Source organism: Somniosus microcephalus, chromosome 8, assembly GCF_052327205.1.
Source record: "Somniosus microcephalus isolate GS21.2 chromosome 8, FLI_Smic_1.0, whole genome shotgun sequence".
Taxonomy (NCBI): domain Eukaryota; kingdom Metazoa; phylum Chordata; class Chondrichthyes; order Squaliformes; family Somniosidae; genus Somniosus; species Somniosus microcephalus.
The window spans coordinates 257,835,377-257,852,289 of record NC_140994.1 but is presented as its reverse complement, the minus strand read 5'-3'; the positions used below and the strand labels follow the sequence as shown (position 1 = coordinate 257,852,289).

The window sequence follows — 16,913 nt, the reverse complement described above, 5'->3', positions numbered from 1 at the left end:
TTCCAAAGATTCACCACCCTCGGAGTGAAGAAATTTCTCATCTCAGTCCTAAATGGCCGATCCCTTATTCTGAGACTGTGATCCCTGGTTCTCGACTCCCCAGCCAGGGGAAACATCCTCCCTGCATCTACCCTGTCCAGCCCTGTAAGAATTTTGTATGTTTCAATGAGATCACCTCTCATTCTTCTAAACTCTAGAGAATATAGGCCTAGTCTACTCAATCTCTCCTCATAGGACAATCCCCCCATCCCAGCTAGATATGAATAGTTTCATATCCAACTGAGGTACATAATCACATCACTACTGAATGCCCTCTACTTGTACTCAAAGACAGCCACAGAGGCTACCAAAAGACAAAGATGATCTTTAACAGTGTGTATGTTAATTTGACTACTGCTTCTTCAGCAAAACCTCTAGTCTCCAAACAAGAGTTTATTTGACTTAATATTTTAAATCAAGTTGACATAGCCCCAATTTTGCGAGAATGGTACAATGGGGTCGCTTCACGGCACAGGTGAACCAGCGCCATCAATTCAGAGGGAAGGCTGCACCAAATTTTGCAACAGGAATCTTTCCTCTCAGTTTGAGTAAGGTACTGGCTGGCACATGAAAGACTTGCCCAGAGAGCTTGGTTCTGTAACACACTTAGCTGGGAAAGTGTAAAATCTAGTGACTAGGCAGCTCGTCCTAAAAGTGGGGGTAAGAATGGAGACACGTGGGCAGCGTTACTAGCGATACTGAAGAGGTGCAATTCCCGCTGCAGCAAATGCACTGAAAGAGGATGGCTTGTCCGAAGCTGAAGGCTCTGTGGAGCCATAGCAGTTCTGCAGAGAAGGGTTGCCAACTAAGCCAACGTAGTCACTCGGGTCCCTCTTACTCGGTCCAAAATAAGGAAGAAGTTTGATCGAGTCAGAAGGATGCTCCTCAATTTTGTTTATAACTTCTTGTGGTGGGGCCCTTCACCATTGGCAGAAACCTAGGTTGGGCATTGCTGCCCTTCCATTTGAAGCACTGCGCACAACCATTGTCCCTTTGTAGATACCCTTTTCATTGGGCCAAGGCAGCACGGCAAACTTTGAATGAAGGTGGAGGTACCAAGCCAAGGAGCAGCATACAGATGCCAAGGCATTCAGACAGAACTGCTCCTCTGCTATCAGGAGGCTGCTCAGTGGAGTCAGCACCCATTGATAGAGGATATCCAGGCTCTCCTAAGACCTTCCCACTAAGTGCTTCTTTTTCGAAGAACGTGGGGGACCACTGATTGCTAGACTATGAAAAAAATCATGGCTGCTTCCTGCACAATGGCGCCTCTGTGGTCAGTTACTATCTGAATGTGAATTGAGTGCAAACCCTTCAGTTCTTGTAGGCCATGGGGTTGATATGAAGATCCAGATGCCCAATTGGATTACATCTGCAATGCCCTCCACTCAAGCAAACCCTGCCACTCGGTGAAAGGTGTGCACCCTGTCCAGCGGGCGCCTCCTTTCTATAAGAAAGGGGATGAAGGTGTTATCTCTTGTAAACGCACGAGTATGGCAGGATAGGCGCACCAACGTCAGTGTTCTGGCTCAGGCCAACATCGAAGCTCTGACCACGCTCAATCAGCTCCGATGGACGGGTCATATTGTCCGCATGCCCGATACGAGACTCCCAAAACAAGCGCTCTACTCGGAGCTCCGGCACGGCAAGAGAGCCCCAGGTGGGCAGAAAAAACGCTTCAAGGACACCCTCAAAGCCTCCTTGAAAAAGTGTGACATCCCCACCGACACCTGGGAATCCCTGGCCCAAGGCCGCACAAAGTGGAGGAGAAGCATCCGGGAAGGCGCCGAACACCTCGAGTCTCTTCGCCGGGAGCAAGCGGAAGCCAAGTGCAGGCAGTGCAAGTCAACCCAAGCACCCCACCCACCCGCCACTTCAACCACCGTCTGCCCCACCTGTGACAGAGACTGTAGGTCCCGCATTGGACTAATCAGTCACCTGCGAACTCATTTTTAATGTGGAAGCAAGTCATCCTCGGTTCCGAGGGACTGCCTAAGAAGATGTCACTTGCTTGAAACAGATGTGCACTCTCGCCTGCCTGAAATGGCAGATTTCCCTTGTGATGGACCGGAAGGATGCTACATGAAACCTTCGTCTTGCGATAGCCTTCCTTTCCTAGGGAAGAGTGATCAGTGTTCCAGATGTTGCCTGCAGGTTATCCAGCAGCAGCTGTGGTGAAGCAGAGGCAGCGAAGACAGATCTCAAAGTAATGATGAGTGCAGATAAAACATTTCAGATGTTGCTGCACTTGCATTTGCTGGACACTCATGAGCTCCTCTCTCTCCTTCTGAATCACGTTGTGGTTTGGGAACTCTCAAAGGAATTCCCATCTTCACCACTTCGAACAGTGCTATTTAAAGGACAGCAGCAACCTAAAATGTATAAAGGAATGTATTACCAAGAATAAAACCCGCAAAAATGTTGGGCTTCCCAGCAAAAACAATTAATGCATGAATTTTAACAGGAAACACACCAAAAAAAACCCACACACTATTCATAAGAAATGCAGGGGAGATATATCAAAATGGTACCAGGGATGAGGGAATTCAGTTCCTTAATGCAAAGCAGGTTAAGGGGAGATTTAATAGATGTGTTCAAAATTGAGGGGTTCTGATAGAGTAGATACAGAGAAACTGTTTCAACTGGCAGGAGGGTCAATAACCAGAGGACACAGATTTAAGATAATTGGCAAAAAAGAGACAGAGTTGTTTTTAAAAAAAAAAAACTCGAGTTATGATGATCTGAAATACACTGCCTGAAAAGGTGGTGGAAGCAGATTCAATTATAACTTTCAAAAGGGAATTGGATATAAACTTAAAAGGAAATATTGGCAGGATTATGGGGAAAGATAGATCTTTCAGAGAGCTGGCACAATGGGTCGAATGGCCTCCTTGAACTGTATCATTCTATGGTATTAATCTGTCTTTAAATAGCTTCTCAAACCGGCCAGATTCCAGAATCCCTGATATGCTCTTTTTATACCACCAGGCTGCACGCTGTGAGTAAACCCTCTCTCGAAGTCAGGAATTTCAGCATGGAATGTGATTTGAATGCGACTGGCTCGTTAATGAAGCTCGCACTGGCCAGTAAGCACACACTCTAATTTTCTCCTCCCAGACTGCACGCCACAAAATGTGGTACAATGTGAACCAGATGCTCCATACTCTACCAGCACCATAGAGCCTCCCTTATGAATCACATATTTCATATCAACATCAAATGGAAATGGTCTCAAATGCTCTACTTGCAAATTTTTTGAGCCTTAGTCAATGCACGAGTGCAATGGTTCTAGCTTATAGCACAGGTCTGCTTTGCAAGCTAATTTTTTCAGCTCCAAAAACAAGAACTGAGCTCATCAGGGTTTTCAGTGTCCTTGTACACTAATCACAGAAAGTTAACATGCAGGTACAGCAAGCAATTAGGAAGGCAAATGGTATGTTAGCCTTTATTGCCAGGGGGTTCAAGTCTAAGAGTAAGGAAATCTTGCTGAAATTACATAGGGCTTTGGTGAGGCCACACCTGGAGTACTGTGTAGAAAAAATACTCGGCAGGCCAGGCAGTCTCTGTGGAGAGAGAAACAGTGTTAACATCTGAAACATTAACCATGTTCCTCTCTCCACAGATTTTGCCTGGCCTGCTGAGTATTTCCAGCATTTTTGGTGTATATTTCAGATTTCCAGCATCTGCAGTATTTTGCCTTTTGTACCATGTACAGTTGTGGTTTCCTTACCCAAGGAAGAATATACATGCCTTCGAGAGGCTGCAACGAAGGTTCATTAGATTGATTCCTGGGATGAGAGGGTTGTCCTATGAGGAGAGATTAAGTAGAATAGAAACATAGAAGATAGGAGGAGTAGGCCTTTCGGCCCTTCGAGCCTGCTCCGCCATTCAACGAGATCATGGCTGATCATCCAAACCCTAGCACCCGGTCCCTACACCGACAGCCATCCCACCCAAGCCCTATCCCCATAACCCCACGTATTTAATCCCCCAACACTAAGGGCCAATTTTTATCACAGCCAATCAACCTAACCCGCACATCTTTGGACTGTGGGAGGAAACCAGAGCACCCGGAGGAAACCCACGCAAACACGGGGAGAATGTGCAAACTCCACACAGACAGTCACCCGAGGCCGGATTTGAACCCAGGTCCCTGGCGCTGTGAGGCAACAGTGCTAACCACTATGCCACCGTGCTGAATGGGCCTATAGTCTCTGGAGTTGAGAAGAATAAGAGGTGATCTCTTTGAAATGTATAACATTCTTAGAGGCTTGACAGGGTAGATGCTGAGAGGCTGTTTCCCCTGGCTGGAGAGTCTAGAACGAGGGGTCACAGTCTCAGGATAAGCGGTTGGCCACTATGGACTGAGATGAGGAGAAATTTCTTTACTCAAAGGGTTGTGAATCTTTGGAATTCTCTACCCCAGAGGGCTGTGGATGCTCAGTTGAGGAGTATATTCAACACGGAGAACAATAGATTTTTGGGCACTAAGGGAATCAAGGGATATGGGGATGAGGCAGGAAAGTGGAATTGAAGTAGATCAGCCATGATCTTATTGAATGGCGGAGCAGGTTCATCCAAAACCCAGCTGCCCGTGTCCTAACTCGCACCAAGTCCCGTTCGTCCATCACCCCCTGTGCTCGCTGACCTACATTGGCTCCCGGTTAAGCAGCGCCTCGATTTCAAAATTCTCATCCTTGTTTTCAAATCCCTCCGTGGCCTTGCCCCTCCCTATCTCTGTAATCTCCTCCAGCCCCACAACCCCCTTCTGTTGCCTATGCCCTAAGCTCTGGAATTCCCTGCCTAAACCTCTCCGCCTCTCTTTCCTCCTTTAAGACACTCCTTAAAACCTACCTCTTTGACCAAGCTTTTGGTCACCTGCCCTAATTTAGCCTTATGTGGATCGGTGTCAAATTTGTTGTCTTAAAATACTCCTGTGAAGCACCTTGGGACGTTTTACTATGTTAAAGGCACTATATAAATACAAGTTGTTGTTATTGTTCGAGGGGCCGTATGGACTACACCTGCTCCTATTTCTTATGTTCTTATGTAAACTAAATTCTGAACTTTCTTTTCAATTGAGGGATGTACCTAGCAGTCCAGAAAGGAGAAGAGAAGTAGATCAAGTGTAAATTATACGAATGCCAAGTTCAGGTTTTAAAAAGACCTAACTGCAGGAGAAAGGGGAAATTAAAGAAGGTATAAAGCTTTGAGGTCCTAGGGAAAGAATGGGTTAAAGTAGGACATGATGCAATGAGCCTTCATTTCGACATGGTGAGTATATGCAATAAGGTATGCATGTAGTGTCATGAATCTTACCATTCATGTAGAAATGACTCATGAGATAACACTGGGCGGCCAGCTGGTGGCGCCGTCCAAGGAAAGTATAAATACTCGGGCGTGGGCCCAGCTTGCTCAGGATGTTTTTGTAACCAGGAACTAGTGATGTAACTGGAACTCATGGTTTTGAAACAGTTGATTAAAGCCTTGTTTTATACTCAAACTAAGTGCTTAGTAGTTTTCTTACGTCATGTAGCATGGCATATTTGGAGCTTAACAGCATTGACCATAGTGTCACTGATAAAATGGAAACACATTTGCCGCTCGCTAAGAGAATGTCACTTTGCTAACATCACAGGAGTGGAGAAAATCAAATTCAAAATTGCTCACTAAATGGTCTTTTTTGTGCGCAATGGAAGAACAGTGCGAAGAAGCAGTTAATCGGCTCAATGGTCACAAAGAGCAACAGTATTTTTAAATCAACATAGGGATTCTAGCAGGAGCCAGAAGCTTCTCATAACAATGGTAGAAAGGACGGTTTTTTCGCGCATTAACTAAGCTGTTTTAGTTGATTCTTCTTTGCTAAAGCAAAAAAAAACAAGCCGTCATTATTCCTCTCTCCCACCACCTCCCAAAAAAAAGTGATCGCTTGATGCACGTAACGAAAAGAAAGAAAAAACAAAGTGTTTATCACTCCAGTCACCAGGACTGCAGTCATCAGTCTTACTGCAATAAAAAGCTTCGAGCAAATGAGCCACTGCCTCTCGAAGGACACTGTGTAAGTTGGCTGCAGTGCCGATCTAGCATATTGAGGTAATGAGTCGAGACAGTGTTCAAGCTCCATCGTGTGTGGACAGACTGCGCAAATGCAGCAAAGAAAAAAAATGTACATTGCTCTGCTAGTTCCTCCAGGGCAGCTCATGAAACAGCTCCTGTAATGAAATCCTTTCGCAGCTTGCAGCTCATAGCGATAAAATTTCTATATGAGGACATCAATATATAATAATAGCTAGAGGGTATAAAATGAGACACTAGTAGGATATGGTGGTTCAAACAGATGGTCTACCACGTGTCAGGGCAGAATTAAAACTGCAGGAAACAAACAAAAATCTGAATTAACTATTTTCAGAAAAGCAGGTAAACTCAATCCATCAATCTCAGTTTTGACATTTTTAACTGACCCCCAGTCCCAACAGCTTTTTTTTTTGGGGGGGGGGGGGGGGGGGGGCGGGGGGTGGAATGTTCCGGATTTCCACTACCCCTTGTGTGAAGAAGTCAAAATACTAAGTAGCTTTCACTTGAATTGGAGAATCGCCCTTCAGAATAACCTCAGCAGGTGGAAAAATACATTTTATACATCATAAATTACATGACTTTCGCTCGTATTATATCACACAGCAGAATGTTAGGTTGGTCTCTTAACAGCTACATTGGAGAATGATGATATTTAAAAATGCATGCAAGGTTTATGGGACGGAGGCTAAACACGATATTTCTTTCCTAGTTTTCAACAGTTCCTTATATTGAAACGTAATTTTGAATCTAAATATTTTACTTTTGTTGTCTTTTCTGATGGATATTTCCCCATGAAACCAGCGCAATAGATGGGCACACATCTACTTGAGTACAAGATGATCGATATACGCATGCCCTATCTTCAACTTCTACGTTCAATGTAAGATATTGAATAGGTTATTCTATATTCTGTGCAGATCGAAAACAACAGCTTTTGGAACTTAAGTTATTGAAAAAGTCGAAATCTGAGAAGGAGCTTCACTACATCTGCTGTGAGATTGCTTTCATGTTCAGATATTCTGAAAGGGAGACTCTCCAATTCAAGGGAAAGGTACAGGAAACTTTGTTATATCTGGCACCGACGGGACCGAGCTGTTGCCGATCTATCAAAACTGCCGGACATACAAAGTTAATGTTGAAGCATACGGAGGTTTTCATCTCCGCATCTGACAACAAACACTGTTGCTTAGCAACAGCTTGTAAACAGTCGGCCCGTACCTTGGAAGCGTCTCTGTAGCTTAGCAACAGCTTCAGAGAGGCTTTCCAGAGCCCGACTGTTGAAAACAAAGCCACGAGAAGAAAAAAAACCTAACAAAACGGCTCCTGATTTCTGCCGGTAGATCGAGGTTTCCGGACATACAACCTCCGGATAAACCAAAGTTTCCTGCAGTTAGTATTTTGAATTCTTCACACAAAGGGTAGTGGAAATCTGGAACTCTCCCCTGCAAAAAGCTGTTGAGGCTGCGGGCCAATTGAAAATTTCAGAACTGACATTGATAAGATTTTTGTTAGGGAACCAAAATGGATAGATTTAGAAGTATATATAAAAAGCACATCAAGTGTGATCAGCCATGATCGAACTGAATGGCGGAACAGGCTCGAGGGGCTGAAAGGCCGACTCTTGTACCTATGACCCAGCTTTGTGCATTTTCGGGACTCAATCTCGATACCTAGGGTGGATTCCAAAGCTATCACGGTCCTCTTGGGTGGGGTAGAGGTGTGTAAAATTGTATCAAGTCCCTGGAAAGAAGTTGTGGCTACTCCCATAAAGAGGTGTTTATTGGTGCTGCAATCTGCCCTCTTGAGCATCCCTGATTCTAATCGTTTAATCATTGGTAGCCGTGCCTTCTGTTGCCTAGGCCCTAAACTCTGGAATTCCCTGCCTAAACCTCTCCGCTTCTCTATCCTCCTTTAAGACGCTCCTTAAAACCTACCTCTTTGACCAAGCTTTTGATCATCTACCCTAATTTCTCCTTATGTGACTCGGTGCCAAATATTTTGGGGGGCTGGAAGAGATTACAGAGATAGGGAGGGGTGAGGCCACAGAGGGATTCGAAAACAAAGATGAGAATTTTAAAATTGAGGCGTTGCCAGGCCGGGAGCCAATGTAGGTCAGCGAGCACAGGGGTGGTGGGTGAACGGGACTTAATATATGATTTATAAGTCAGGGTAAAAGGCAGAAAGAAGAACAATTATAAATCATATATTATATATTTACACCGTGATTTCATGGAATTCTTTCTTCTACGTACAGAAGATACAATCTTTCACTTCAATACCAACATCTCCTGCAATGCCCATCGTTAGAGGAACCCTGCACTGTTGCAGATCTTGCCGAATTCAACAACAAGGCGCAAAAATGTGTCCAGTTCTGGCTGGGCTATGTATCGACTGTCCGTGGACACGATAAGAAGAAGACTTCAATAACGCTCCAGGAGCATTGCCAACAGTTGCTGTTCATGTCACCTTGGTAGGGATAACGCGACCTGCACTAAGTAGCAACATAAGATCCGGTCTACAATCAATCCATTTGTTGACCAGGTTACCCAGTTTTAATTACAGAACACGCTTCCTTCTCCTTGCTGTGTTGAAATCAGGAGGTATTGGCCCGGATTTTGTGCTCGGCGGTCGGTAACTAAGGATTAAGCCCAGGCATGGAAATTCTGTCTAGTAAATTGCCAGTGCAACACATTTACTTGGATTTGTCAGGACTAATTGTGGTGAGCAATATATTACCAAAAGGTATTCCCCCTCCTGCACCTCTGCACCAGCTGTAAAATTTTCATGCGTAAGTGCTGGGCAGTTTGTGGGCAATTAACCCAACTCTGCGCCAGCAATTAGCATTTCAGCATCGGTGCCGACGATCTGCCAAGTCGGAATTTGACAGATCGCAAGTTCAGGATTTAGCGCGTGCACTTTCCCGAACTTGCTGTCCATTTCAAAGGCGGGATGGTACCGTACTGAGAGCCGTCATCATACTGACTTCAAATTCTCCCCCATTATACCATCTATTTTAACTCATTGCTTCCCCAAATCCCCAAATTGCAGAAATCCTTACGTCATCAAGTCTTTTCTTCTTCCTACAATCTTTTAAGGCTTTTAAAATCAGAGCCTAGCATCACCTAACCATTTGTTGATTTTTCTTGTTTTTAATTTTCCTTTCAATTTCAACCTCATCCATACCTTGTTTACCTCTCGACGACTATTCCAACGCATTCCTGGCTGGCCTCCCATGCTCCACCCTAGGTAAACTTGAAGTCATCCAAAACTCGGCTGGCCGTGTCCTAACTCGCACCAAGTCCCGTTCACCCATCACCCCCTGTGCTCACTGCCCCGTGTCCTAACTCGCACCCAGTCCCGTTCACCCATCACCCCTGTGCTCACTGCCCCGTGTCCTAACTCGCACCAAGTCCCGTTCACCCATCACCCCCTGTGCTCACTGCCCCGTGTCCTAACTCACACCCAGTCCCGTTCACCCATCGCCCCGTGCTCACTGCCCCGTGTCCTAACTCACACCCAGTCCCGTTCACCCATCGCCCCGTGCTCACTGCCCCGTGTCCTAACTCACACCCAGTCCCGTTCACCCATCATCCCCTGTGCTCACTGCCCCGTGTCCTAACTCACACCCAGTCCCGTTCACCCATCACCCCGTGCTCACTGCCCCGTGTCCTAACTCGCACCAAGTCCCGTTCACCCATCACACCGTGCTCACTGCCCCATGTCCTAACTCGCACCCAGTCCCGTTCACCCATCACCCCGTGCTCACTGCCCCGTGTCCTAACTCACACCATCCCGTTCACCCATCACCCCCTGTGCTCACTGCCCCGTGTCCTAACTCGCACCAAGTCCCGTTCACCCATCACCCCCTGTGCTCACTGCCCCGTGTCCTAACTCGCACCAAGTCCCGTTCACCCATCACCCCCTGTGCTCACTGCCCCGTGTCCTAACTCACACCCAGTCCCGTTCACCCATCACCCCCTGTGCTCACTGCCCCGTGTCCTAACTCGCACCCAGTCCCGTTCACCCATCACCCTGTGCTCACTGCCCCGTGTCCTAGCTCACACCCAGTCCCGTTCACCCATCACCCTCTGTGCTCACTGCCCCGTGTCCTAACTCACACCGAGTCCCGTTCACCCATCACCCCCTGTGCTCACTGCCCCGTGTCCTAACTCGCACCCAGTCCCGTTCACCCATTACCCGCTGTGCTCACTGCCCCGTGTCCTAACTCGCACCAAGTCCCGTTCACCCATCACCCCCTGTGCTCACTGCCCCGTGTCCTAACTCGCACCCAGTCCCGTTCACCCATCACCCCGTGCTCACTGCCCCGTGTCCTAACTCACACCCAGTCCCGTTCACCCATCACCCCCTGTGCTCACTGCCCCGTGTCCTAACTCGCACCCAGTCCCGTTCACCCATCACCCCCTGTGCTCACTGCCCCGTGTCCTAACTCGCACCAAGTCCCATTCACCCATTACCCGCTGTGCTCGCTGACCTACACTGGCTCCCGGTCTGGCAACGTCTCCATTTTAAAATTCATCCTTGTTTTCAAATCCCTCCATGGCCTCACCCCTCCCTATCTCTGTAATATCTTCCAGCCCCACAACCCCCCACCCGAGATATCTGCGCTCCTCTAATTCTGCCCTCTTGAGCATCCCCGATTATAATCGCTCAACCATTGGTGGCCGTGCCTTCTGTTGCCTGGGACCTAAGCTCTGGAATTCCCTGCCTAAACCTCTCCGCCTCGCTACCTGTCTCTCCTCCTCTTTACCTCTCTCTCCTCCTTTAAGACCCTCCTTAAAACCTACCTCTTTGACCAAGCTTTTGATCATCTACCCTAATTTCTCCTTATGTGGCTCGGTGTCAAATTTTTTGTCTTATAATATTCCTGTGAAGCGCCTTGGGATGTTTTACTACGTTAAAGGTGCTATATAAATACAAGTTGTTGTTGTTGTTATCCTGCACTATAGGCCTTAACCTTTTACCTCAAAAAAAATAGGCAAGAGAAATCTCCTGGCAACCACATGACACAAGCAACTGTTCAATTATTACTTCTACAGGGGCTAGAAAACAATATAGAGAATTTTTTTTTTGGAGAATGATGGAGTTTAGACTCAACTATGGGCATATTTTATTTTTACATTGTCAGGTAAGAGAGATATTTAGTGAATGAATAAGGCATGCAAATTCACTTATGCTCCCAGCTAACACGAAAGCCATCAGGATGGTAATTTTTCACATCAGAAGCTGTGGTGGAAGGTGGCCCGAGAGCTAGGCTCTTCTCATTAATCTGGACACAAAATAATGTTTCCAAATTAAGGTGGGCTGGAATCTGATACAACCTAGTCTCAGTCGATTGCCATGACCTAACAGCAGAGTTCCTTCTTTCTCCCAGATTGTCCATCACCATGGCGAGCAGCCAGGTTTCCAAATTCTCTGTTCCACAAGACGACGCATCTTGGAGCTACTGAATGGAGCAGATCGATTCTTCCCAAGAGCAGAAGTTTGGTCAAATGTTAGCCGAGTAAAAACAGAGAGGTAGCAGTCCTGGCCAAACATATGGATGGAACATGATACAGCTGTGTCTTCATCCAATGAGGTCTGTGTGTGGAAAGCGTGTCGTTTGGGGACGGACACACACACACACACACACACACACACACACACACACACACACACACACACACACACACACACACACACACACACACACACACACACACACACACACACACACACACACACACACACACACACACACACACACACACACACACACACACACACACCAAGTTAATGCCTAGTTTATTATAAACATTGAGCAGTAGGCTTTCTGGATGCCACAATGGTACCACAATAGCTAGCTTGCAACAATTGGCCAGATGCCCTGTGTCTGACACTCTGAAGTTCAGCTGCTTGTTGCAAGCAGCGTTGTGGGGGGGGCGGTCAAGGGCACAGCATATGGAAACGACTCTTTAAAAGAGTTGGAGAACAGAAGGGGAAGGAATGCTCAACTTTCAACACATTTAGGAAGCGTGACTTAAACGTGAACTCAGATTGCGGGTACAATAGACCTCATTAATTCCTTTTTAAAGAAACAATTGTTAAACTTGTTTCTCTTAAAAGTTATCTTTCCAATTTTAACTCTTGATTAAATGCCCTTTTCAAGTTTCAAAATTAACACGGCAACGACAAAAAATTCTGTACCCTTCTGAAGGAAATTATGGTGGTTTAAAAAAAATACAATAAAAATCCGGGATAACTTAAAAATTCCTGCTATTTTTCAGGCTGCAGTGTCCAGTGGTTTAAAGAACTAATTTATAGTCCACTCCTATTCATGTCCAAGTGATTTTTAGACTTAAAAAAATGGAATTATCTAGCAGTATGAAATGAGCAATTTGACTAAAACAGCAGTTTCAATTTGAATGAGCAGAAAATTCGAAATAAGAGTGAGAAAGTCGAGCCTAGTCCCGAAAAAAAAATCCATCTCAAGCCAGGAGCTACTTCAAGATGAAGTTGTTTTCGAAACGGTAGCTGAAGCAGAAAGAAAAATGCATTGAAACATTACTGGCAGCACGTTAAGTACTTTTTTTATTTTAAAAAGGCACAAAAATAAAAGCAGCACTGTTCCTGATCAGTGAATAGAACAGCTGCTAAAGCAAACATTTGTTGGATAATTGTGTTGGTTCTGCCTCTCGTATCTTTTCAGCAACATTAGGAATCAGCTGCTCCAAAAACATCAGCAGTGAAGTACAAATTACAAGCATGCACTAATCACGCCGATACACTGAAAATTAGTTTTTGGCTTTTAAAAAAAAAAAGCAGCACATTATCAGACTCAAAAAACATAACTTTTATCTTTGAAAACTCTAAGGCAGCACATTGCTGCATTAATCGTACGAAATCCACACATCTTCAGCAGAATAAGGGATAACAATGCAGATTTCTGCTTCCCCTTCACTGGGTTGTGTCTTGAAAGGAAATATCGAGCACACCGAAAAGGAAATAGCCGCAGGAACAGACCGAGCATTCTTGCTGCAGACAAGGAAGTTGCCCCGGAGGAAAAAAGACAATCTCCTTTAGTTAGATTTCCATACGGGATGTTTTTGTACAATACATAAACTCCTGGGAGATAATCCCACTACCCGTGCCAGACTTCAAGTTTGGAAGTAGTAACTCGCGCAGAACAGATGGGAAAGGTTTCATCTGTAAAGGACGAAGTCCATTTGGGGGGATGGGGATGGTGGGGGGGGGGGGGGGGGGGCGGTGGGGGGGGGAGATCGGTGCTGCATCAGAATGGCCTCACAGCAGGAATCTTGGGTCTCTGAGGATCTGAACGGAAACGGGGAAGAGAACGGATATCCAATCCCTTAAATACCTACACATTAAACCGTGAATAATGGAAATGTGTGTCAGGATCATCAGCATCCACAAAGAGAAAAGGCAGGTTAAGGTTCCAGGTGATCCCTTTGCCAGAACACGGGAGAATTGCCCACAGTTAATCAGTAAAGTCCGCAGTTCTGACAAAAGTCTCCTCCCAATGTATTAAACTGATCTATTTTTGGAAGATACCAACTGTCCTCTTGCGTACTTCCAACTTTTGTAGTTTTTCTTGATATAAACATGAAAAGGAAAGTTCTGAGGGTTTCAATTTCCATTGGCAAGTACACCTCATTTTGACAGATGGTTTAAAAACTAATAAAACACTGGACATCTGTTTCCAAATACCCGCAGGATCAAACATCCAGAGCAGTAAGAACAGCTACGGCAATACTATGCCTCGGGGCGGAACAGCGACCTAAAAGCTGGACATGTATTGGCACCAGTGTGACTTGCAACATCAGTTTCCAATTTAGATTTAGCCGCTGCGACTGGCCACCTTGTAGGTCCTGACAAATGTTGTGCTTGTCGTCTGCAAGGGGGAATGCTCACTAAGCATGTGCCGAGCATGACTGCGGTCCACTAAGGAATACAGGTGGTTGCACAGAGTTGCAAACCAGGGCTCCAACATGTCCAAAGAGATCGACGGTTGCGTTAGAACACTTGCCTTAGGAAAAAATGGGTTCAACAGCAGCCACAGAAAGCTGACTCAAAAAAGGAAGTCAAGATGAATATGAACCCCAACAACAGGCCAACTGATGAACAGCAGAATAGAAACCATATAAAGGGCAGTGCCTGCTCCATGGTTTCAGCCAAGTCATCTTGTGGCAGTAGCTGGACTTTGAGAGTAGTGTGTCTGGTCAGGATTTTGGGATCAGCGATGGCTTTTTGTTTTGCAGCGAGCAGTTTAGCCTCAATCTTAGGAGACCAAAACAAAATAATGTATCTTGCCAGAAGACACATTACCAAATCTCTGCCGCTGTTGACCGCAGAACTGAAGTATGCGGGTTGAGAAGAGTTCAAACGACCACTGGATGATTTCCCAGCAGCACTGCAAGGGGTACTGGCGATTGGCCCTGGGATTATGACAAATGTCCAAACCCAAGTATTTATTTTGAGTGCCTTTCAACCAATGCTGTGCAACCATGTGGTTCCATAAGATGGCTTCTGTCCTGATAAAACTCTTTGCAAACTCATGATTTCACATCAAGGTAGTCGCTGCCTGCTGCCCTGCCAGACTTTCACAAGATGCACGGAGGACAGTCAAGGAGAAAAGAAGCCCATTGTCACTTTGCTCACTGTTTGGAGACAGGAATCATAGAATCATACAGCACAGGAGAAGGTCATTCGGTCCATCGTGCCTGCTCTTTGAAAGAGCTCTCCAATTAGTCCCAATCCCCTGCTCTTTCCCCATAGCCCCGCAAAATTGTAGTGATCAATAGCATGTCATTCTATAGTGGACACTAGGTGGAGCCGTAGAGCTGTATATAGCTGTATGTATATAAGACTACACTACCCAGCTGTATAGATATTAAGACTACATTACCCATGAGGCTAGACTACCCACAAGGCGGCAGTCAAGATGGAAGCCTCTACAAGATGCTGTACAAGTCCACATGTGCTCAATAAAGTAACTAGCAAAAGCTAGCTGTGTTCATAATAAGAATGTCTATTTATTAATGAACATAACAAAAATTTAAAACATTGAATAGAAAACTTAGAATCTAACGCGTTCTTCACCTATGTGGAAAACTACACAGGTGGGATCTGCTTTAAAATCGGTGGGAGAATTGGCAATGCTTTTTTTTTTTAACCTGGAGATTCTCTCAGAATCCACAATCTTATAAGGAGGGCCGTTTTGGCAAGCAGATAACCTTGGCTAACCCTCGTGGCAAGTGGGCGATGTAAAGGAACAAAGGCACATACCTGAGATCCTGCTTTAATATGTAGGCCAGATAATCAAAGGTGGGCTGGGACTGCTACTGGGAATCTATCAGGGCTCCAAGCACCCAGGAGGTGTGTAGTCAGACCAACCACAAATACAGTGAACAGAAATTCTGCTGGGGAGACACTATTGTACATGGGGGTTGAGAAGAGACATGTACTCGTAAAGCATATGACTGCAATTTCCTGACACTATTAATAGGCAGCTTTTTAATAAACCTTTAAAAAGAATGAACACTTGCAACAGCCCCAGGCTAGCGAAATATTAGTTGGCCTTCGAAACTATAAAGTGGAAATATAGTAAGCTTCCAGACACAGTTTTACCATGTGTGGATTATTAGTATGAGAGGAATGTCTGCATAAATGCCACATCATTAAAGCAAAGTGTGTTAAGGAGATCAAGTTTCTGTTACATGCAGATCGGAAGAAATGTTCCACATAAGCGGTCAGCTCTTTCGATATCCACTCCAATGAGAATAGAGGCAGCCATGGTGGGACAGGCAAGCCATTAACTATTAACTGAACTCAGGTTACAAAATTAACAAAAAGCAAAAAAGAAAGGCGGCAGATGGTGGAAATCTGACAAGAAAACCCCCCCGCAAAATGCTGGAAACACTGAGCAGGTGAGGCAGCATCTGTGCAGAGAGCAGCAACGTTAACGGTTCGGGTGCGGTCAAATCTGAAACCAGTTTTTGATGGCGGATTCAGATCCGGCTCGTTAACTTGCTAACTTCTCTCCACAGATACTGCCTGGCCTGCTGAGTGTCCTCGGCACTTTCCCTTCTTTTGTTTCCAATTACAAAATACTTGGCAGGCTACATCTGATGGGAGCCCAATTGACTGGTGATAAAATATATTTTAACTCTCGACAGCCCAACATTCTGATATTTGAAGCGGGTAGTTAAAACGTAAAGACAACAAGGGGGGTAAAATACAACTTCGGCAGGGGAGGAAAACGCACAGTAGAAACATAGAAGATAGGAGCAGGAGTAGGCCATTCGGCCCCTCGAGCCTGTTCCGCCATTCAATGAGATCATGGCTGATCATCCTAATTCAGTACCCTGTCCCTGCCTTCTCCCCAGTAGTGGACGGGCCACCCGTTGTACATTCCCTCCGCCCAGATTTTACTTTCTAATGACTTAAATGCAAAGACCAATGGACGGAGTTGGGGGGGGGGAGTGGAGAACAGGCTGTAAAGCACATGGTCGATCAGTTGCGGCACCATTTTGTGCCCCTGCCAGCTGAATTTTACCCCCAACAACCGTTGCTCATTCGGCAGTTTTAAAACCACATTTAATGATCCAACGACTGTGCATGTATTTGTGTAGGATCTACTGTCAGATTATTTTTAGGTTAAGGGACAAGTTACAAATGTCTATTTATACCTTTCTTCCCATCCACTCCACTAGTAGTTAAGGATATATTAAACTATTTAAAAATTACAAAATGTGGAAACATAGGAACTGGAGGGGGCCATT

The 16,913-nt window shown here is 45.5% G+C and overlaps 1 protein-coding gene across 1 annotated transcript in view; it reads right to left on the bottom strand.

Annotated features, from left to right (window-relative positions):
* diaph1 (diaphanous related formin 1) overlaps positions 1-16,913 on the bottom strand; it is a 432,569-nt gene that overhangs the window by 235,575 nt on the left and 180,081 nt on the right. The window lies entirely within an intron of this gene.